The sequence below is a fragment of the Monodelphis domestica genome, chromosome 1 (assembly GCF_027887165.1).
Source record: "Monodelphis domestica isolate mMonDom1 chromosome 1, mMonDom1.pri, whole genome shotgun sequence".
Lineage (NCBI taxonomy): Eukaryota > Metazoa > Chordata > Mammalia > Didelphimorphia > Didelphidae > Monodelphis > Monodelphis domestica.
Window position 1 is genome coordinate 534,189,027 of NC_077227.1, and position 25,249 is coordinate 534,214,275.

The window sequence follows — 25,249 nt, forward strand, 5'->3', positions numbered from 1 at the left end:
TCACTTACTACACAAATGTGGGTAATTGCTGTTGTACTGTTGAGATCCAAAGTCCAAGTTTTTAGTGCCAAAAATAGAATCCAGGCCCCCCCACCTCTCTTTCCCCTTCCCTCTTTCTCTCCCTTTCCCCCCAACTCTCTCTGTCTCTCTCTGTCTTTGTCTCTGACTCTCTCTGTCTCTTTCCTCTTTATTCCTCTGTTCCCCCCTCCTCCATCTTTCTGTGCTTCTTGATGTTATTTATGCCTCTAGTGTGTGTATCTTGGTGCTATGCATGGACAGTGACCTGAGCCATAAATTCAACAGGAAGCAGACATAATTAGCTGCGATTATATTTGGAAAGTTGCCAGAAGGTACATTCATCACAAGGTATATTCTGATAAAAAAAAAAAAAGTCCATCTTCCTAACACTTCTATTTCTGTGTAATGTTCTATGGCTGTACATCATGGATCAAAAACCAGTTACAGAAAACTTAGAATTGCATATGATGGAAAGGGAGATTGGAAATTGCTATGTAGCTGTCAAAAAGTGGAAGCTTTTTAGCAACAATGACATGGGAAAATCATCATCAAATCTACAAAGTGCTGGAAAAAGGATGGGTTGGTTGGTGACGCAGAGACACTGAAGGATAAAGATAGGCAACCTAAGACCTGTTGTGAAGTATCAAAGACATGAAGAAAGCCCCCCAGTGGGCCACATGAATCCTTTAAGGAGGATTGATGGAAAGACATAGATGACAATCCTGCAGGATGCTTAAATTAGCAGAGATTATGATCAATACCATGACAGTAGATACCCACTGGGGGTAGCCCATAGCTCCATTATAGTATTCAAATACCATCATCATGACACTATTGTTGTTGGCGTGAACAAATGGAGCAAATACTCCTCTGTAGATACATGAAAAAGAAAAAACTTTACTACTTCCATTTAAAATATCTTAAAGCTTAAATAAAGTAAACTCATTTTTATGTGGAAGTTTCAAACCCTCTCTTTCACCATGCTGATTACCTCACTCTAAACATTTCAACTTGTTAAGAGTCTGTTCTAAAATATGGGGAATTGAACCCAGTATACTAGTTGTGGTCTAATTGGGATAGAGTATATTTTAATTGAGGAAGTTAGTTGACTCAGTAGATAAAGTTCTGGCCCTGGAGTCAGGAAGATCTGAGTTCAAATCCAGCCTTAGACAATTAGTAGCTATGTGACATTGGACAAGTAATTTAATGTTTGTTTTCCTTAATCCACTGTAAAAGGAAGTGGCAAATCACTCCACTGTCTTTACCCAGAAAACCCCCTGGACAGTAAGGTCTGTGGGATCATGAAGAGTCAGACATGACTGAGCTAGTTAATGATAATAAAAATACACTATGTCATTCCCTCATTAATGAAACCCAAGGTCATGTTAGCTTGCAGGTGTTTTTAAGCTATTTTTTTGACTGATAAAGATTTGGATCTAGATCATGAAGTCTAAATCAGTCAATAATATGACAGCTACATATGTATATGAGTATAAATAATAAATGTGTCCACATAAGGAATATACGTATTCTGTGTATAAACATATGTGTGTATATACATGTATGCATATGCACATGCATATAAATATACAAATATATATCCATTTTCATTCTCCAGGACTTTGAGGAGGGGAGAATCAACTAAATTAACTAAAAAACTAACCATTTTCTAGTAATGCATCCTATATTTTTACTTATCCAATTGAGGGGTTTTTTTCTTTAACTTAAGGAGAGGACTGTGCATTTATCCCTCTTAAGTTTAATAATCTTTGTTTTGTCCCAGTGTTCCACTCTCTACAGATCAATTGTAATCTTAATTTTGTCATCCATCATATTAACTCCCTGTTTCATATTGTCTAGCTAATATGCCTTCTATGTCTGAATCCAGGCCATTGACAAAAACACTGAACTGAAAAAAGTTCACTTTAGTGATATGGGGAACTCTCTAATGGAGTTTTTCACCTGGGATCCATAACCATATTTAAAAAAAAAAAAGACCTATCTATATCTAAATAAATATACATATATATATAACTATGTAATTAGTTTTCTTTTTAATCCTATGCCTTTCAAAGATCAAATGAGATATCTGGAAAAAAGACATAGTACAGTATCTAGAACATAGTAGGTACTAAATAAACATTTGTTCCTTCTACTTTTAGCCCAACCCCCTCATTTTTGTTTCTTTTTTATACAGATGTATATATATATATAATATTTATGTATGTATTATATATAGTATATATTATGATGATCCATCTATCCATATAGGCATAATTAAATTTCAAGGAGCCCAAGTTAACATGGGTTCTAGAATGAAAGCTCCTTGAAATCAGAGATTATCATTATTATTTTTTTTATTTGTATCTCCAAAGCCAGTATAATACTTTTTGCTTGATCAATGAGAGAAATTTATTGAAGCAGCTATCCCTCCCATTTTCCTTGACACCACACCAATATATGAAGTCACAATTCACATGGTAGATTTATTCTTTGCATGTCCACTTAGCTAGCTAGCTCGATCTAGAACTCACCATACATAGCCCAAATCTGTCTTTTGATAATTTTCCTACTAACTTTTCCCTATAGTCCTTTTCCATTGCCTCTGGAATGTCTCTTAGACTATACCTACCAGTGAAGGACAAGTTATAGCAGGTTCTTCCAAGCTGGAGCACACCAAGGATTAACCTGACAAGTGGCTGGTCAGTATATTTGAAGTTTGAGATCCCACCTGCTGCAGGAGCTCATCACAAGAGTTAACTACCAAGTGTTTTGTTTTTGTTTGAGCTTTTGGAGATGGTAATTCATCTAACCTTTTACTATTAAGGTGTGGAAGGGCTTTGATATGAATCAGTAGATGATAACAACCACACTAATGAAATCATGATTCCTTGAATAATTAAAGTAAGTTGTGCTAACTAAACACAGTTAATTTTAATAATAATATTTTCTAAGCATACTTTCCCCCTCTTTAAATCTAAATAATGTTTCTGATAGTATTCTGAAAGGAATACTATAACTGGCTATTTGCATTAATAAACATGCAGCAAATGGTTTAATAATGTTTTAACGGAAACGTGTATTTATGGAGATGTTAAATAGTAGGAGTTAGAGCTAGAAAATGAAATTATATGTGCTATGAAGAGTCAGACCCATGGGAAATGTTTCTTTCTGCTTGGGGCTAAGGTTTTGCATGGAGCCCTTGACTCTTCCATTTGGTATATGGTGATTAAACCCCTTATCCCATGGGTACCTTCTTCAATATCAAAGCATTGATAGTTACTAATGGGCTCTTAGAAAATTCCTTTGTTTTATCTTCTTTATTTAAGCATGATGCATAAAACGTAGCTGAGAAATCAGTGACTGCTTTAAATGCAAGAGACATTTTCATGGACATGAATTTTGCCACTAATAAAAGGAGATACAATTTGATAATACTTTGAACACTTAAAAAGCAACATGCCCATAGAAAGTAGTGAGCTCTTCTTAGCTTCTGTGTTCATGGTCTTACTTATAAATAATTATCTTTCTTCTAGCCATCTGGTTCTTTTAATATGATTTTTCTCAAAGCTTATTTGATTCTTAATTTCTTAATGATTTAAGAAATATTATAGAATAGCTGTTTAGTGGCAAGAACAACCTTGATAAATTTTCCTAAATAACTTCCATTTTAGTAATGTATGTCTAGATACTATTTGATCCAACAAAAGAATGTTTTATACATCAGAGACTCATCATAATAACTATAAAATCATAGATTTAATGCTGGAAGAAATTTCAGATGTAATCTGGGTGGTTTAGTGACTATAGCACTGGACTTGGAAGGTCAGAAAGACTGGTGTTCCACTCTGGCCTTAGACACTCACTAGCTATGCAACCCTAGAATAGTAATTTAAACTGTTTACCTCAATGTCCTTAAGTGTAAGAAAGGATAACAACCTCACAGGATTGTTGCAAGAGTCAAATGAGATTATGTTTGTAAGACTGCTTAATATGGTGCCTAGCCCTTTGTATTCAGTTTTGTTTGACTCTTCATGATAACATTTGGAGGTTTTTTTTGGCAAAGATACTTGATTGATTTGCCATTTCCATCTCCAGCTCATTTTACAGATGAGGAATTTAAGTGAGTTGCCTTTTGCATAGTAGGTACTACATAAATGCTCATTTCTTCCCCTTCTACTCCAAACTACTCATTTTAAAAGGAGATTGAGATGCAGATTGATGAAATAACTTGTCCAGGATCATATGGACAGCAAGTTGCAGAACTTGCATTTGAACACTGATTCTTGATGCCAAGCCCTTTCCCCTTTGAACTACAATATGCTACCTCTCCATAATAGGTCATATTTATGTAACTTTAAGGTTTGAACAATTATTTGCACATATTATTTGCTTGTTCCTTGCTACAACTCATTGACTTGAATGCTGTTATTATCCTTATTCGGTGAGTGAGGAAATTATAGAGCAGTTAGATGACTCACCCAGAATCACACAGCCAGTAAAAAAGTATATGAAGTCTAATCCCAAATGTTCCTGACTTCACGTCATCTCTTATACACTCTAACTTACTTCTTTGAGAGTATAGATTAAGACCTGAAAGGTGCCTTAAGGATCATTTAGTTAAGGCTTTTCATTTCAAAGATTAGGAGGAAAAATCCATTCATTTCAGAGAAATATTGAATCTTTTGTTAGAAGGAATACTGGAAACCAGCTGGTCCAGGTTCTCTTCCAATATAGGAATCTTTTTCTTGACATCTTTCAGTTGGTTATCCTTAATCTACTATTTTATAGACCCATCTTTTCTATTGCTATATAGTTCAGCTTGTTACCAAGTTCTTCTATGAATCAAACCAAAATCTGCTTCTCTGTAACTATCTCCTACTGGTACTACTTTCTTATTTCTGAAGCACTATATTCCTTCCACAGAGTAGTCCTTCAAATATTTGATGTCATGCTCTTTCTATTCATTTTCTTCAAAGTGTATAACTCCTGTCCTTAGGATAATACTTTCCAAGTAGGACTTAATAAATTCTTTTCCATCCTTCCATCCATCCATTAATTTATTTGATTATTTATTGTTTCATTTCTCCAAAGACCCCCTATGTGACATGGGCCCTACCTTCCCTAGAGACACACGCAGGATGACTTGGAGTATTCCAGAATTCAGAAGGAACGAATTCTTTAAATATTGATTTTAAAAGACTACTGTTTAAAAATGTATTCGATTTATATTATGATAACACTTTCATTTCTTAAATGGGTAGAAATAATTAACTTCATTACCAAGTTACCAAGAGTACTTTGTTCAACTAGGAACCTTACCAGATATCTTCCCCCCAAATTGCCACACACCTGGTTGAACTCTTCTCATTTTCTATGCCTATCTTACTCTTTCATCCCCAAAGGCAGCCTGTTAAGCAGTGGCTTTAAAGTCTTTTAGAATCTTAGGATTAGAAAGCTAGAAGGGACCTTAGCAAACCTTATTTTACAAATGAGAAGTTAGTTCCAAAATGGTTAGGAGTCAAGATATCAGAGTAGAAGGAGGGCAGCTTGAAACCACCATGATAATCCTCTTCAACCAATCTTAAAATCACTTTACAAAATGAATATGAGTGAAAAAAACAATAAAGAGGCAGAATAAAGAAACTTTCAAATAGAGAACCACCTGAAAGGTAGGAAGGGCCACTGGGGTGAGAGGGGAACACAACCAACAGGAAGCTAAAACAAGGAGTAAGGAGCAAGGCAACATCAAGCTCCACTCACTCACCCTACATCAACTGTGCCAGATTCTGAACCTAGGTCAAAGCCAGCATCTAGCTCCTGAGATCCTTATCTAGGCCAATAGCTGTTCAATCTACTGTATACCCAATATAGTTCTAAGCAAACCTGCTGTGAGGCCTAGAATTCCAGCCCATGGCAGTCTGGGCTGGGCAGACTGATGTGAAGATTGGATTTAGATATCTCCTGATTGTAACAATGAAGATACTTATTTTAACAAAATCAGGAATGTCTTGGGAACTTTACATTACTCCACCCTACCTAGATCTTACTTTATGGAGAAGATGAAATTGTAATCTCATGATTGAACAATGAAGGTTCTTAGTTTTTATTTTATAGTGAAGCTAGAACTTTAAGTTGTCTATTTTAAGATCTTAATAAAAAAGGTGTTAAGTAACTATAAAAGTTAAATTAATCACAAAAAGGTTAAGTAACTCACAAAATGTGAACTTAACAAAGAAGTGTTAAGTAACTCTAAAGATATAATCTAATCAAAGAAGATGAGAACTAAAGAATGGGCATTTAGAGGAGGAGACACAAGAGTAAAAGGGACCTATATATTTGGCTCACTGGCTCTCTCCAGGAAAACCTTTTGGCTCTTTTCCTGGGGAGGTGGCTCTGGCTGGTTACTTCCTGTGAGCAGGCCTGGGTGCCAGTTCGATCCTGGAACTCGAGCCTGGAGGAGCTCCCTCAGACAGCTTCCTTGAGACAGTCAAGTGGTGAGTGATAAGACTGACTCCCTTTTCCCTTGGCTCTCAGGGGAGGCCCCCTTGGCCAAGGCCTTGAACTCCTGCCTGGCTCAGCCTGAGTTGGAGCAGTTTAAATTAACTCTTTTCCTCTCTCTCTCTCTTTTTTCTTAATTTCTTTCCTCTATATTAATTAAAATCACCATAGATTTCCAGCTGACTTGAGTTATTTATTATGGGATTTCCTTGGTGACCAAAATAATTTAGATTTAGGTCACAACCCTAAAAATATCTTTAACATTGATCTATGTGGGCCCAGGGCTAGGCTAGGAATCCTAGCCCAGGCTTGTGGTGAAGATATAGATCCCAGTTTGGAACAGTCTATAGACCCACAACTGGGCTCCCTAAGCCTAAGCAAGAACAATGCCCAGGGTACTGACTTGATACAGGCTGACCTTTGCTAAAGGTCCTTGCTTTGACTTTGCTAAAATAAAAGGTAAATTAGAAGAACATTTATTTGTTTGCTTGCCCCAGGCTTTATAATGTTAGAGAAGGTCCTATCTCAATTCATTCAGACTATCCTTGTCTAGATATACTATCTTTTGTCAGTGTATCTATTACAAGTTTAATGAACAGGATCTGATCTTTTCTGACCATGGCAAAAATAACTTGTCTGTTATCTCCCAAAGGGAGATAAGACTTCTCTCACTATATCTAAGATTTTATTAGTTTTTGTAGTAGATGTTCCACACCATTGACCAAAATTAAACTGTGAAGTATAATTAAGGATGCAATCTTTTTTCATACAAACTTCTGGCAAGATAGATTTTCTCTTTCATATGCTTAAAAATGTATGTTGCATTTTTCTTTTTAAATTCCATCTTGTTTGCTAAAGACCAGTGTCCCAATCTATGAATATCTTTCTGAATGCTGATTACCCATTTTCTTTTGCTTGTGATGTTGATAATGACACCAAGAAAGAGTAGTAGATTTGGAGTTAGCTTACTGACATTGATTTAACAATCACTCAATCTGTCTGGGCCTTGCTTCTGTCTTTGTAAAGTGAAGGCATTTTACTAGATGGCATCTAAGGTTCCCTATAACCCTAATCTAAGATCTTTTAATACTATAGTATGATTGTATTAGCAAGTATCATTTTATTTTTCATCAAAGTTGTTGATAAATGTCTTAAACAGCAGAGGGCTAAAGACAAAACTTTATGGTACACCACTGGAAACATCCTTCTAGTTTGACTATTAATTACTAATACTTATAATTACAAATACTAAATACTAATTACTAAAATTTCATTACTAATACTGACTAATCTATTCATTAATTACTACACTTTGTTCTGCTCATTCAATCAGTATCAAACCAATGTCTCTTCAATCCTGAAGCATTCTGGCATGCAGCCCATCTCTCTCTCTCTTTCTCTCACTCTCTCTGTCTCTATCTGTCTATCTATCTCTCTCTCTCCAAAGATACCATCTGACATTTTGTTAAATATCTATCTGAAATCCAGATACTCTCTTTGCAGATGATTGATTTTTTTCCCTATTGCTAATTTTTTTTTAGTGAGGAGGATAAAGATTTTGCAGAATGGAAACACAGAAAATAGTGATCTGATTTACAAAAAAAAAAAAAGTGGGGGGAGGAGGATAAAGAAGATTCTTCATCCTCAAAATAACAATCCCTAGGGGGCAAAAGGAACATACATGCAATTATAATGAAAAGCAGGATTTAACAAATGTAAATAAAAGCTTAAAGTACTATTATAAATTTCATGAGGAAGAGATACCTGTAAACACAAAGGGTCAAGAAATACTTTATGAATGTGGTAGAATTTTAGTTTGGCCAAAGGGAGAGAGATGAAAGATATGAGATAGAAAGTCATTTCTCATTATGGAGTATAGCATGAGGCTAGAATGAGATCATAGTTATTATTAGTCCTGTTGGCTGGAATATAGTCTATATAAAACAAAATAGCAAGAAACAAGGCTGGGAAGGTAAATTAGAGACAGAATATTCAAAGGCCCCGAAATTTAGGATAAAGAATTTATATTCTCTTCTTGTAGATGTTGGAGAAGTTGATGAAGGATTTTTATGCAAAATACTAGGAACAGATTAGGGATGCAAGGGAATGGGAACAGGAAGACCAGTTTATATAATCTAGGTAATAAGTGAAAAGAACCTGAAATGAGCCAATCCCCATGTGAGGTGAGTGAAGAAAATACATGAGAGATATATATATACTATGTCAACAGAATCAACAAGTCAGTCATGTAATCAAAAAGCATTGGTATGCTAGAGAAACTGTGTTAATTGCTGAGGATACATGAGGATATATGAGGAAAAATGAAAAACTAAGCCTCACGTCGAAAAGCTCATATTATGGGGCAGGTAGGTGGCTCAATGGGTTAGAGATCCAAACCTGGAGACAAAAGGTCCTGGGTGGCACTGGGTAAGTCACTTTACCCCATTTGCTTAGCATTTAATGCTCTTCTGCTTTGGAACAAATACTTAGTGTCTCTTAAGTCAAATTGTAAGGAGTTTAAAAAAATGAAGTTCATATTCTAATGAAGGAGACAACACAAATAATTTTGTATTTACTAGTCATATATGTAGTGAACTAAAGATAATCTCAGAGATAGGGTACTAAAAAGGGTGAGATTAAGGAAAAGGAAAGGCCTTCTGAAAACCAGATTTGAGGTCAGTCTTGAATGAAGTCAGAAAAGCCACCACAGAGATGAGGAAGTAGAAACTTCTAGACATGGAGGTGAGGGATTAGTAAAGGGAAACTAGGAAAAAGGTATAGAGTTAGAGTAATAATGCTATATGTAGGGACCAACAAGAAGGCCAAGGTCATGGTAAACTAGAGTACATGCCAAGTTGTGGTTTAGTCGTTCAATTACATCCAACTCTTTGTTGCAAAAAAAGTACAAGATTTTTCTGTAAAAAGATATTGAAGTGCTTTTCAATTTCCTTCTCCAGTGAATCCCCATTTTACAAATAGATGGTAAGCAACTTGCCCCAGGACATAAAGCTGGTGTCTGAGGCCCAATTTGAACTCAGATCTTCTTGACCCCAGGCCTGGTACTCTATTCACATTAATACCTAACTATAAAAAATAAAAGTCTAAAAACAAAACAAAAACTGGAGAGGGAGGAACAGATGAGGTTGTACAGGAATGTGAAATGGAGGCTTTTATATTTGATTATGGAGCTAATTTGGAGCCACTAGAGATTACTAGATAAAGAGAAGACATGATCAGACCTGCACTTTAAGAAAATAATTTTGTTACTTTGATACAGCATGGATAAAAATGGGAAGAGACTTAAAACAGGGAGACCAATAGAAGGCAATTACAATAGTCTAGGCATGAAGTGATGAAAGATTCCACTTTTGTGACTGGTTGCTCTGTGAATAGAAGAAACTGAGCATAGAAACTATGAAATTTGGCAAGGGATTGGAGATGTGGGATGAATTCAAGAGAGGAGGAATCTGGAATGATATTTAGATTTTTAAGTTTAGTTGCCTGGGAGAAGGTTAGAGCTTTCAATAAGAGGGGAAAGAGAAAATTGGAGGGTCTTAGGGAAAAGATAATGAGTTTTGTTTTGGACAATGTTGAATTTGCTAAGCCTATAGGACTTCTCCTTTGAGATGTCTAAAAAAGAAATCAGTGATGAGAAACTGGAAGTTAGAAGAGAATTTAGAGTTAGATAAATAAGGATGGAAATCATTTGCATAGAGAGTATAATTGAACCCAGAGGGCCTGATTATATCACCTAGTAAAACAGCACAGAGAGAAAAAGGATGGGAAGGGAGTACCAAAGAAAGACACTTGGGAGATGGCCATGCTTATTTGGTGTGACCTAAATGAAAATCAAGCAAACAAGACTGAGAAGTTTAGGGACATATAGTAGACAGATAATCATAAGTTTGAAATTTTGCATAACTGAAAGGTTGATGGTTCTCTCAATCCATGTAGTTTGTCCTTCATTTGGAAAAAGACCAGTAACATCCCTAAGTGACATCTTGATTTGTGCATAAATTGGAGTTAAATGAGGTAGAATCGTGAAAAGTCATCACCCTCACTTTTCCATTGAAGTCCAGGGGAAGACAAAGATCTGGAAACCCAACAATGATGAGGAATGCTGGATAACCTTGAAATCTTTGATGTCTGACCAAGCTCTAGATATTCCACAGTGCCTGCTTCAGCCACCTTCATGGCTGTTGTAACAAATTGTTCTTATCCATCTTTTTCACCAAGGGAAGTCTTCACATGCCTGAGACAAACATCCTTCTACCTCACTGACAGGTTTGAAGCCTGTTGGTTCCCTTTAACCTAGCTTGGTCCATCTTCCAGATGGTTTTACCAAAATGTAGCCACTGCACATGGTATAGTTACTTGGAGCCACAGGTGAGTATGGAGTGAAAGGTGGGCACTGTAAGGATCATTTTAGTGTTTTGATTTAAATCTAAATAATTGGTCACCAGGGAAAATTCCTAAATAATAACAAATCATCTGGGAATTATGGTGATTTTAATTAATATAAATGAAGGATTTAAGGAAGGGAGAGAGAGAGAGAAAGAGAGAAAGAGAAAAAGAGAATTAATTTAAACTACTCTGGCTCAGGTTGAGCCAGGCAGTAGTTAAAGGCCTTGGCCTAAGTGGCCTCCCTGAGCCTAAGGGAAAGAGAGTCAGTCTTATCACTCAGGACGAGATCTCCAGGCTGAGTTCCAGTCCTCCACTGAACTCAATCTCCTGAACTGAGTTCAGAATCCAATTCCACTCTGAACTGAATTTCCTGAACTGACTTTTTACACCTCCTTTTAAAGAAATTTTTCTCTTATGTCACCTCTCCTAAATTTTTACATCTACCAATCACAGTAGATCCTTTTTTTCAGGAGTTTACAACTTTATCTTCCCCTAAAGTATGTCTAAGTATGGGTGGAGTCATGTAAAGTTCCCATGACATTCCTGATTCTTGTTAGACCAAGTATATCCATTGTTACAATAAGGAAATAGCTAAATCAAATCTTCTAAAGTATAGTCTGAGTAGTTTTTAAGATTCACAACACCAAAAGTGAATGAGCAACCCTGAAAAGGCTTTGGTAAGCCTGCATACCAGAGGTGCTAGTCCTCTCTCCACACTCCAACAAATAAGAAAATTGGTATGAGGAGAAGATTTCAGGCAGAAATATGATAAAAACAATTTGGAACTGCTTGAGTTTGAGACGGTGAGATTTACAGGTAGAGATAGATGCCCAGCAGACTACTGGAGATGTATGCTTTTACTAAAGGCTATAAATAAAACAAAATTTTTTCTAGTTTGGTCTTTATTCTGAATCTTTTTATACTCTTTTTATTTGATCCATTTTAATAAGAGTGGAATCTCTATTGATCTACATATCATATAGCTACCATTTTGTTTCCATGTTAGAATTTCTACTGGGAATTTGAAGAAAACATTACTATTTCAATGTCCTGATTTCTACCAATAATAAAATTTATTTATAAATCAAAGTGTGAATTGGTAAAATATGAAACCTCATAGTAGAAATTACCAATTATGATATAAATAAATTGAAGGGGGGAACACAACTATGGACCATGAGCGCCTGGTGAGGGATATTTGTTTTAAGTTGAAAGCTTGGCATATATCCATTGAGGAACATCACCACAAAACCATAGGAACTAGAGCTTTGCCTTTTTCTTTTTTGCAGTTACAGTGGCCCATATATTTGAAATGAATGTTTTGGGTATGTTAACTCCCTGCCATTCATTATAATTTGTAGTAGGTCAAATACTCTAATTAAAGCTTAAGACAGTGAAGGTCTCAGTTGAGAAATGTCAGTAATGGAATAGATTGTAAAGCCTGCCTCCAAAGGTTTTCTTCTCTAAAATTTTATTTCTTTTCACCAGCTGAACTTATATGTGTCAGTTTCTTTGCTTCTTAAATAGTAATGGTAATAATTGACATTTATATTGTATTTTATATCCTAAAGAGTCTTAAGTACATTATTTCATTTGACCCTCTTGCCAGTCCTGTGTGGTAGATTCTATCATTATTATTTAATTATCCCTAACTCCTAATTTAGTGGTCCTCATTTTTTTTAATCTAACAGCACAATAATCTTTGCTTGAGGAATCATAGCACACTGAATGCTTAGGCTGGCAACACAGTGGAGGCATTAGGAGATTCATACTTGTAGAATTGCTGTCTGAGCAGTCTTTTTGTTAAGTTAAGTCAAGATCTGATATATTTTGAGGTTAAGGGAGAAGGTAGTAATCATCATACTTTGTTTATAAAAAAGGGTTTATAAAAAGCATATTAAACAAAAGCCTTTATAAATTTTCTTTTATCTGTAATAACATAACAGAAATTTTTTCAACCTACATAGTAACTTATAGCATACTCTTTGAGAACCATTTCCTAGTAGAATGTAAGTTTCTTGAGGGCAGGACTATTTTCTGTTCTTGGAACACTAGTTCATGTCATAATGATTTGAAACATAATATGATCCCAATATATATTTGTTTGATTGGTTTTTTAAACACATTTTTCAGATGAGAAAACTAAGACTTAGAGGGATTAAGAGACGACTATGGTGCCATCCTAAGAAGTTAGGGATTCAAACCCATATACCTTTTTATGATACCTGCCTGACTTTCTGAAGACATTTGGATACCTAAATTTTAAGTGGTATTACCAGATAAGTCCTGAACTAATAAACATCTGGTAGGGAGTTTATAAAAGAGAGATTTATGCACTTAGTGGAGACTTAGAGGAAGAACTCCTCTTTGAGTAGAATAGATTCAAAGAGCAATTTCTCTATTACCTTTGCGCCACCAAATTGACTTCTAAATGTTGGTGGATGGGGTACCAAAACTCTCTCTTGGATGCCTTTAATCCATTTCTATCCTGTGGAAAGCAGGTCTTTTTAAAGACTTTACTCCTTCCTCATCTGGTTCAGCTATCCTCAAAATCTCACATGGAACCCAGTTCCCAGACTGCTGCTGGTGGTTTCATCCCCTGACCTTTAAAAGCTTAGTTGCAACCTATTCCAGTATTTTTTGTCTTAAGAACAGGAAAGAATAAAACAGAGAAATAGAAGTAATAGCAAGGTCCTGAGTTCACAGGCCACTGGGATAGCTGGTGTGGTGATAAAAAGTTTGCAGGGCCTCAAGGTTTAGATTCTTGACTATAAGGCAAAAAAATGGAAGCTATCATGCTGTTAGTGTCTTTTGTATGCATCCTCAGTTCCAGCTCAGCAGTCAGTCACAAGTTTCCTCTTTCACAGAAACAATACTAGCCTGGGCAGCAGGGTTGCTCTTTGGATTGAGAGCCAGGCTTGGAGACTAGAGGTCCTGAGTTCAAATGTGACCTCAGACATTTCCTGGCTGTGTGACCCTGGGCAAGCCACTTAACCCCAATTGCCTAATCCTTACCACTCTTCTGCTTTGGAACAGATACTTAGCATTGATCTAAAATGGAAGGTCAAGGTTTAAAAGAAACAATAGTAGCTAATGCTTCGAAATCCAGTAATGGTTGAATCCAGATTGTTCTGTTTTTGCTCATAAGGACTTGGTTCATTATCCTGTACCTGTTATGATTTAAATTTTCTGGAGACCTTGTGTTAATTTATAATTATTTAGCAGTAAAAATTAGAGAGAGAGAAAGAGAATCATCATCATTAGCTGGCCATAGCTAATTAATATGAATTTGCCATGCTTGTCTAAACAAAAGCAGCCATGCCCAGCAAGAGTCTCCAGCCCAAATGAGCCAAGAGCCCAACATCCAAAAAGAGAGCTTCTCCTTTAGTCTCCTCTCCAACATTAACCTCACTCGTTCTGGATCTCTCTGGTCAGACATATTTGACCTCAGTCCAGGTCAGAGCCCAGTCTTCTAGCCAAGAAGAATCATGCAAGACTAAGGGCCAGCCTCTTCCAAGAACAAGGGAGCCACACAAGGCCTCCTGCATCGTGCCAAGGTACATCTAATCAAAGGGTTGGGCTAATATCAACCAAAATGGGTTTTCAAATGGAATAAGGGGTATAATTTATATTAAATTCACACATACCCAATATTCCCTTAAATGTAGTGAGCCCTTATTAATAGATTCAATGATTTAGAGTTGCACTATGATTGTCAGTCATTGAACCTCAATATGAAAGTCAATCAGTCAATAAATATTCCTTAAGTTATTGCTAGTTCAGGTATTGTGCCAAGAATTGGAATACAAAAAGACAATTTCTACTCTCAACTAGCTCAAAAATCTCGTGGGAGAAACAAGTAAATAACAATGTTCAAACAAGTGATATATGTGAAAATTGGAAATAAACAAAAGAGGGAAGTCACTAGAATTAGGGAGTGGGAAAAGCTTCCTGTATTTTAACCCTCTCATTTTACTGGTAAGGAAACTGAGGCAAATATCCATGAAATGGTTTCTCCTCCTTGACTTGCTTAGCAAGAGACAGAGATAAGATTTTTACAAGGGTCTCCTGACAACATACAGTTCTTCTTCTGGATGACACTGCCTTCTATGTTACTTTGAAGTATTATCAGTATTATAAATCACATTCATCTTTAGTTTCCTTTTTTTTTTTGCTTTTCCTCTTTTCATTTTCTTCCATTTTATTGCTAATATTTCTTCTTTTGGATCTGTTTGCTTTACCTTTTAGATTCATAGGACATTTGAGTTGGCAATGACCTTAAATTTTTTCTAGAGCAAACTTTTGAAGATTGAGTGAGATTCGTGAAAAGAATATGATTTACCTCAATTAATACAATTCTTTAGCAGCAGAACATGGAACAGAAATTGTTTCCTGACTTCTATTCCTATATATATACCCTATGCTGTCTACTCCTCCCTGTTTCTTCAAACCATCTTATGGTTAACAGCCAAACACACTTTGACATAGAGTAAAATTCTTTCAGAACTAGACAGGGGATAAATGTGAAATCAATATAGGGTCTATGGCTGATTGCAGGTTAATGAGAATTATTTCCAAAGGTCAAACCTGGAAATCAGCTTGCTTACTTTCCAATTACATCTTATGTTAAGGACCAGCACAAACTTCTCCCTCCCATACTTCCAGTATTCCCAAACAAGAAGATCAGAAAAAGACTCTGTTGTTGCCAGATTAGAACTGTCCATCCTCTGTGAGATCAGAGCCCCCAGGTTAGTTGTCACAGGGTGGATTACCATTTCATTTTATCTATAAGCCTCTATCTTCTTCAACTCTCTAGAGGGGAAGGGAGAGGGGGTGACTACCCATTCAATTTGTTTGGGCACTTGCCTCCCAGAAGTCCAGGCATAAATGATAATGGTGAGTTTACATTTGTATAGCATTTTAAGGCTTACAAAGTGCTTTACCTACATTATTTTATTTGACAATTCATGAGTGAGGATTCCCCAGAAGCATAGAGATTATTATGGTGAGCCAGTGACCAGTTTGCATTTTACAGTGGGTTCTAGAAAATGAATATACATTTAGCCTTCCCAGAGTTATTCCCCAGACTCATTCAGGAGGTGTTTATGTTAGAGCACATTTCATAATGTGAGATAAAATGACTTTAGAGTTGGAAAGCATTTTAGAGATCTTATAGGCTAATGTCTTCATTTTATAGGTGTGGAAACTAAGGTAGGAAGGTTATTAGGACCAAAAAAAAAAAAAAAACAGTGGCTATGACAACCACCATAATGTCCAAGATTTACTTTTCTCAGGCATAGCATATAACCCAATGCCTTTCATACACACAATAGAGACAACACTTTGGAGACAACGATCTGGATTTGAATCCCAACTTTGTTGCTTAATATTTATGTGACCTTCATGTAAAATCCAGTGGAATTGTGCAGCAGCTACGTGAAGGCGGGGAGGGGAGGGAAAGAATATGATTCTTATACCAAAGAATAATGTTCTAAATTGACTAATTAAATAAAATTTAAAAAAATATTTTGTGACCTTGGCAAGTCCCTTAACCTTTGTAACCTAATGATAATAAGAACCTTTTCAATTTTCTTACATTTCATCCTCCAATACATACTCTTCCATCCAGTGACACTGGTATCCTGGCTATTCTATGAATGAAACAACCTATCTCTCACTCAGTTCCTTGTATTTTCTCTATTTGATTTTCCATGTCTGAAATTCTCTCCTTCCTTTACTTCAACTACTGACCTCTCTGACTTCATTTAAGTTCCAACTAAAATCCTACCTCCTACACTAAGCCTCCCCAAAGCCCTCTTAATTTCTACATCTTCCCTCTGCTGATTATTTCTTATTTAGCTATACAAAGCTTACTTTGTATATATTTGTTTGCATGTTGTCTCTCCCATTAGATTGTAAGCTTCTTGGCTATAAGTTAGATTGTAAGTGGTCTTTTCCCTCTTTTTGCATCCCCAGCACTTAACAAAATGCCTAAAACATAGTCTGTGCTTAATGGCTTAATGAATGCCTATTTAATTGAATTGGATTCTTGGCCTCAGTTTCCTCAACTGTAAAATGTAGAATAGATTACCCCTAACGTTTCCTGGAGCTTCATGTTTTTGCTTCTATAAAGTGAGTAGAATTTTAAAATTACAGGATTCATTAAGGAGATAATATGATTAGTCTTAACATCTATTTTGCAGGTAATAAAACTAACTTTCAGAGAAGTGAACTGATTTATCCAAAGTCATCTAGCTAATTAAGCAATCAATTAAAAAAATTATCAAAAAAATTTTAAAAATCAATTAAAAAAAAAAAGAAGATATTATGTACCTACTTTGTGCCAAGCTCCATGGCTGATGTTGAGAATGAATGTTAGCAAAAATTAAACAATCTTTGTTAGCAAGGGCATTATTTTCTATCAGGGGAAAATCATAAATAGGTAAGTAAAAGATATATATATATATATATATATATATATATATATATATATGTTATAAACACCAGGTAATTTATTAGTGAAAGAAGGCAATAACAGCTGGGAGAATCAGGAAAGGCCTCACATAGCAGCTGGTGTTTGAGCTGAGCTTTGAAAGGATCAAGGAATCCCAGAGATGGGAGTAAAGGGCCAATGCATTTCAGACTTGGGAGACAAACAGCACCATAGAAAACCAAGATGGCATCTGAAGTGACATTTTTTTTGACAAAAAGATGGCTTGTGTGGTTCAAATTTAAGAGATCATGAGGAGTAATTAATAAAAGTGAAAAGGTGTGTTGGAGTCAGATGGAAAAGGGCTTTTGTTATTGTTGTGTTGAGTGTATAGAGTGCAAAGTCTGGAGTCAGAAGGACTTCTTTTCCTGAATTCAAATCTGGCCTTAGACATTTATTAATTGTATAATCCTGGGCAAGTCACTTAACCTGGTTTGCCTCCGTTTCCTCATTTGTAAAATAAAATTGAGAAGGAATTGGCAAACTGTTCTATTATCTTTGCCAAGAATATCCCAGAATCACAAAGTATCATATGTGGCTGAAAGACAACTAAACATCAACAAAGTTGTAAAGGTAAGTAGGTGCCAGATGAAAATGGGCTTTATATGCCCCAAAAAGGAATTAGTTTTTTATTCTAGATTAGAATTAATAGGAAAGCATTGACTTTTATTGAAAACATGAGTCATCTGCTTTAGAAACAGTCTTTTCATAGCTGTGTGGATGATGGATCAGGTAGGGGAAATACTTCAGATTTTTAGTGAGCAAACCAACCAGGAGGCTATTACAGTAGTGCGGATGAGGAACAGAATCGAGATCAAGATAGCTCTTGAGGAAGACAAAGATACATTGGAAATGATAACATTGTTTAGAACACCAAACCTGAAATATATTTACAGCTCTAGAAAGTTCACATCTTGACCCAATTTCCCTGACTTTGGATCAAAGGTAAAGGTGGCACATTAGGCCAAAAATATTCAACCTCTAACAAAAGTCATTGAGGCAAAGCTCTAAGTAGGATCAATTAATTTATTAGGTAGTCTGATTGTCCATAATCAATTGGATCCAAGACCATCCTCATGGCCAAAGACCCCTATTCTCAGGGGTTCCCTGGGTTTTATAGTATTTAGAAGGTCATCAAAAATAGAATGAAGTGGCCCAATTCCATGATTAGTCATCTTCAGTAGCAGGGGAGACACAATGACAGGTATATCAATCATAACTATTTTGTCAATAGGCCTTTTCATAAGTCATCAGGCCCTGCCAACAAGGTTTTAGGCCTCCTCCAAAGTCATCTGGTTATTTCAGCAGGGGTTTAGGCCATAGCATTCTGGGTTTCAAGAGAACTCTAGGAATTGTGGTTTTAAAGGAAAGGTCACTTAGGAGTGTTGCCGCAAACTTCAAGGTTAATGTATTTTCTCAACAGACCTAATTCAGAAATATGATTCTATCTCATAATTAAATATAATCGCTAAATTTATTAATACGTGAATATTATCACTAATACAAAGGAAATTTAATAATCCTAACCTAAACAACTCTTAATCTAACAATTGCTTATCAATTCTAATTCTTACTAAATCTATCATAATCACTGATCACCTTGAAATCACTCTGAATCAAATGAATAGTGACTGAATTGAGTAGGAATATCAAAATGATTTTCACAGGCGTCAGCTTTTGCAGAAGGAATATGACCCCCTCAGGCTCCTGCTGATGTAGAGGTGATAGAAAGAGACACAGAACTTCCCGCTATTATATTATGACTCTGTGAAGCTAGAAAGGGATCAATAGATCAACCAAGTATTAGTACCTTCATTACATTGTGGAGGGAACACGGATATAGGTCAGAAATCTTAGCTTTTAATAAAACATGAAAAGCATAACTTTGTATGTTCATTTCAAACAAGGTGTTTCCGCTATGTAGGTTGTAGAGTTCTTTTTTAGTTTGTCTGGGGAAAGGCTAGATAAATATCACCAGGAGAGGGTATATTTGAGCTTTTACCTGACCTGAGAATAAGGCTATACATCGCTATACATAGCTGATCATCTCGATGCTTTCAGTGGCAAAGATGACAAGTAAAAGGTTAATACTGAGGTGCCTTCATTGAGGTAGTATGAAATGGTGTAATGATTTATCTGGCTTTTTTGAAAACAAGGAAATAGACTTTTAAAATATAGGATAAATAACCAGTAAATAGGACAGGAACACACTACGGGTAAGTCTTCTTCTAGTCACCCTTGGTCAAATTCCTTATACTACTGTCATTGATGGAAACAAGAACTCATTGAAATCATCTTCATTCTGTTCTGAAAGCTCCTCAACAAGAACAAAGGTTAAAGTATTGGAAGATTAGATCTGACTGAAGGGAATAATCACTAACAGTTTCTGGCCCTTGTGCAAACTGACCTTAGCAGTTTCCTCAAATAAGGAAGAAGCCCCATCAGGACCAGTTTACATTCAAAACAGCTGGTGACTAAATGGCCAGGGACAAATAAGAGGAAATGCTCGCAGGAAGTCAGGTCACTGCTTCTCAATGATTGGGTAAATGGGTTCCATCTGTTACAACACTGTTGAGCTCCATGATTTATTCTATATTAGTAGGGGATTTAAATGTCTGTCTTAAAGATAAAGGCTTGTCAGAAGCAGTGTTATGTTAGAGATAACTTGACCTGCTTGAAAACCAATAGTAAAATTATCATCATGAACATTTACACCTTAGAACAGGCAAATGATACAAAGTAGGACTTGATTGTTTTGTTCATTTTCTAGAATTTAAAAATATAATGGAGAAATTGTAAGCAATACAGATTAAATTTACAAAATTTATACAGTGAATATTTAATTATTTTTATTTTTTTGGAAAGACAATTGTTAAGAATTCATCAGCACATAACTGGATACCAAGTAGAAGAGGCAGAGACTGAGTACTGCCTTATTGTCCCCAGCCAATCACCTGAAGCTATTGCTCCCTGCACATGGCCAGTATTCTCTCTACTGCTATCTGTTAGAAACAGGCTCCATGGAAAGAAGTAAAGCAATGCCTCAGTATCCTCCAATGACATGTGCCTTTCTTTTCATTTCTTTTCAATTTGTATTACTTTTTGCACTCACTTTAAAAATTTTTAGTTTAAAATCTCTACCTCCTCCAGTCACTCTTCCACCAGTTAAGAAGCCAAGAATATGATACCCATTTTACATGTGAAGTCATGCAAAACATATTTCCATATTAGCCAAGTTGACCCCCCCAAAAAAACAAGAAAAACAAAGTAAAAAAAACCAACTGACAGAAAGTGCTTTAATCTGCACCGAGTTCATTAATTCTCTCTGTAAAGATAGATAAATTTTTTATCATGAGCCCTTTGGAACTCTCAGAGCATCGTATTGATCATTCACAATTGATCATTGTTACAATACTGATATCATTGTGTATAGTATTCTCCTAGTTTTATTCAATTCACTTTGCACTATTTAATGTCTCTCTGTTTTTTTTTTCCTGAAACCATCTCCCTATCATTTCTTAATACAAAACCATTCGATCATAATTATATATCACAATTCATAGCCATTCCCCAATTGATAAACATCCTCTCAATTTCCAGTTATTTGCAACTATGAAAAGAATCACCATAAATATCTCTTGTACATATAGGTAACTTTTCTTTTTCATTTATCTTTTGGGGATATAGAAGTTTGTGGAATTATTAGTTCAAAGGATGTGCATAGTTTTATAACCTTTTGGGCTGTGAAATATTTCCAAATTATTTTCCAGAATGTTTGGACTAATAAATCTCTACCAATAGTATATTAGTGTCTCTATTTTTCCACATCCCCTCTAAAATTTGTCATTTTCTTAATAGGTGATATTATCCAATCTAATAAGTTTGAAGTACTACTTCAGAATTGTGTTAATTTGCATGTCTCTGATCAGTTTTCATTCATAGAAATTTTCATATGCTATTGATGGTTTTGATTTCTTCTTCTGAAAAGCATTTCTTCATATCTTTTAATTGCTATCAATTGAGGGATGGCTTTTATTTTTAAAAATTTGACTTTTATATATATATATATATATATATATATATATATATATATATATATATATATATATATATATATATATATATGAGTGAGTCCTTTATCAGGGAAACTTCTTGTATTTTTCATAGTATTGTTCTTTTCTTCTACTTTTATTGTACTGTTTTTATTAGTTTAAAACCTTTTTAATATCATGTAATCCAAATTATTTTTTTAACCTCCCATGATCTTCTCTAGCTATACTTTGGTCATTAATTCTTCTCTTTTCCATAGATCTGACATATTTTTTTTCCATGCACTCATTATGTCCTTATGATACCATCCTTTATATCTTAATCATATCCAATTTAATATTATCTTAGAATATTATGGGATATTTTGGTTTATTCCTACTTTCTGCCAAACTTGTTTCCAATTTTCCTAGCAGTTTTTTTTTTTTCAAATAGTGTAATTTTGCTCACAAAGCCTGGTTTTTTTTTATGATTTATCAAATATTAGATTACTTTGGTAATTTACTACACCATATTTTCTACTTAATAGATTCTACTGATCAACCCCTCTATATCTTAGCCAATATAAGGTTGTTTTGAGGACTAAAATTTTCTAATGTAGTTTAAAATCTGATACTTGTCTACCTTACTTCATATTTTTTTCAATGATCCCTTTGATATTTTTAACCTTTCATTTTTCCAGATGAACATTTTTTCCTATCTCAATAAAATAATTATTTGATAGTTTCATTAGTATGGCACTGAATGGGTAAATCAGTTTAGGTTAAATTATCATTTTTTACTACATTGGCTCAACCTACTCAAGCAATTAATATTTCCCCAATTATTTAGATTATTTCTTCATTTGTATGAAAAATGCTTGGTAATTGTATTCATATAATTCACCAGTATATCTTGGCAGATAGATTTCCAAGTATTTTATATGGTCTACAATTATTTTAAATGGAATTTCTCTTTTTTTATCTCTTCCTGCTGAGTTTTGTAATAATATGTAGCAATCCCCCTAGATTAAGTGGGTTTATTTTATATGGAATTTTGCCTTTCTTGAAGGATATTTGGATTGAGGATTTTCACAGAACATCATAGGAGAGGTTGGTCTATGATTTCATGATGTCATAGGAAACTTTCTTTTATTTTCTTTCTTTCTTTTTTTCTAAACCCTTATCTTCTGCCTTAGAATGACTACTGTGTATTGGTTCCAAGGCAGAAGAGCTGTAAAGGATAGGCAATAGGATTTAAGTGACTTGCCCAGGATCACTCAGCTAAGAATTGTATGAGGTCAGATTTGACCCTAGGACCTCCCATGTCTAAGCCTGGTTCTCAATACATTGAGTTACGGAGCTACTTGTCATAGGAAAAATTCAATGAAGAAATTCTCTTTTCATTCAGATTAGCAATTGACCTTTGTAAGAATTAAATTATGTTTGACTTAATATGAGCATTATAAAAGTGAGATTGTGGTCCCTGTTTATAAAATATTGACTTACATCAAAAATGACTGTTAGCAGCTTTTATTTACAACAGGATAGTGATACTGAAAGTGGGAAATGTAGGAAGGAGAAAGAGCCTAGTCTAGCCTACCACCCTTAGTGCTGTTCCATTGAAGTCCAGCTCAGCCCCCAGCAGGGGCTTCCTCATGTCCCTATCTCCATGATATCCTGGTGGTGTCTTAAGTCCACCAATGCAACCTTCTTCCTTCAGCTCCTGTTGCTCACCCATCAAACCTCTCCAGTGCGGAAAACTCCAGTCAAGGATGAGTCTAGGACAATATGACTGCTTCCAACAGTCACCAAGGCAGAATTAAACCAAGCAGAATCTCCCTTTAGCTCAGCTCAGACTCAGAGTGAATCTTGTCCTTTGGTCTCTCCTTTTATAGTCCTTTTTTCCATGTCACTTCCTGTCTCTCTCCCATTTCACAGGAACCAATCACAGCCTTTCAATTTGCCTAGCACAGCCTGGGGTTTGGAGGGAAAGTGATTGTGGCCTTTGGAAGTATGAGCTAGTAAGTGACTTGTGAGCTCTTCTACCTAGTAACCTACCAAGTGCGAAATAGGGGCACTCCAAGTTCTTGATTTGATTAACTTAAAATAGATAAAGGGAGAGTTAATTTTATCTTCATAGCTTCTACTTAAAACTCTTAAAGAATTGTCTGGGACATTGAGATGGTTTGTATATAGAGATCACACAACTAGTGCATGTCAGAGTGACTTGAATACAAGTCTCTTGACCTCAAGGACATCTATCTATACATTATTAGGTTGCCATCCAAGATATTTCAAAAACTAAATCATTTCCCCCACCCCCACCCCCTCCATCTTACTTCTACCAAATGCCATCAGAACCCATGATATTATCAGGGCAGGGAAATCCAGGAAAAGAAATTTCCTCCATTGGTGCAGATCAGAATTTCATCTGTAATTTAGAGAGTTGGCTGAGGACAGGAAGAGAGTAAATGATTTACCAAGGGTCACACATCTAATCCATAAAAATAAGATTTAAAATCAAATTTTCTGTCCATTTTCTGCCAATGATATTTTTCTATGCTCTAACAGATATATAGTGAAGATCAGAATAAGATGGGGAATGGTAGCATAGCTACTATACCAATGGTTGACCCCAGATTAGAAATTCTCTTGGCCCAATTGCTAGTTTATTGTTCATTTGTTGTAATTAAATTTCAGTTTGATCACCATGATGGCTTTTGTTTTCCAATTTCTCAATGTTCAAAGCAAAAGGCTCAGATTAGATTAAACTTTATTCTATTGACAGTGACTAGTTCAATAGATGAAGACTGGAGAACTTCTTACACCTTAGGGATGAAGCACCTTTAACTTTTTGGAATCAATACCTTACCCAGGGGCTAAATAGAGAGAAAAAGGGAGGGCATATGTCTGATAAAAGGGAAAGAAAAAGAAGCAAACATTTATTTGGCACCCATTATGTGCTAGACACTATGCTAAATGACTTATAGATATCATTTGATGAAGTAATTGTAACGCACACATAAGCATATACAGAAAAACCTAAAAGGAAATATGACAACATTAAATTAGATGTCTTAGAATGTTTTAATGGACAAAAACAATTGGAGAGACTGGCCATATGGCTAATCCAATAGATGTGCATGAGTTAGAAAAGGGGTTGACCTTGTTCTTCTTGGCCATAAAGAATAGTAAAACAATTGGTGGAAATTTTATAAAGTCAGATGTTGGGGTCAGGATCAGGAAGCACCTCTTAGCTATCAGTCAGGTCCAAAAAAGAAATATTTTATCTCATCAGGGCAGTAGATTTCCCATCAATGGAAGACTTTCAGTGAAAGCTGAATAACCATTTGTCAGTAATGAGGTACTGGAAAATTCTCTTGCAGTGTGGATTATATTAGATGATGCTAAATGCTCTGAGAAGCCATAGTTTTATGTTAAGAGTTGGTGGAGCATTGCCTGTCTGACTCATATTTCTCAGGTCTCATCACCTCACCAAGAAAGAGTACTAGAGGAAAGAATTTTATCTGAAGATATAGCTGTCTACATATAACTAGTATATAATGCTGGTACATTGAATGGCTGAAAACCTCTGTATGCTAGACAGGTTACTGTGAGCTCAATAATATTGAATCTAATCCACTCAAAATCATTTTTGTCCCAGGGCTGTACCTTGTGCATTATCTGATCTGACCATTATCCTAGATTTCAGTGTATTTCCTGCCATGATTATTAGAGAGTGTTATTCCACATCATAACAACTATAGTGGAAGGTATACCAATTTCTATGTTGCCTTTGGAGGAATTT

General features: G+C 35.5%; 1 protein-coding gene across 2 annotated transcripts in view; it reads left to right on the forward strand.

Annotated features, from left to right (window-relative positions):
* The window catches only part of CDH13 (cadherin 13), a 1,329,441-nt gene that overhangs the window by 1,033,543 nt on the left and 270,649 nt on the right, over positions 1 to 25,249 (forward strand). The window lies entirely within an intron of this gene.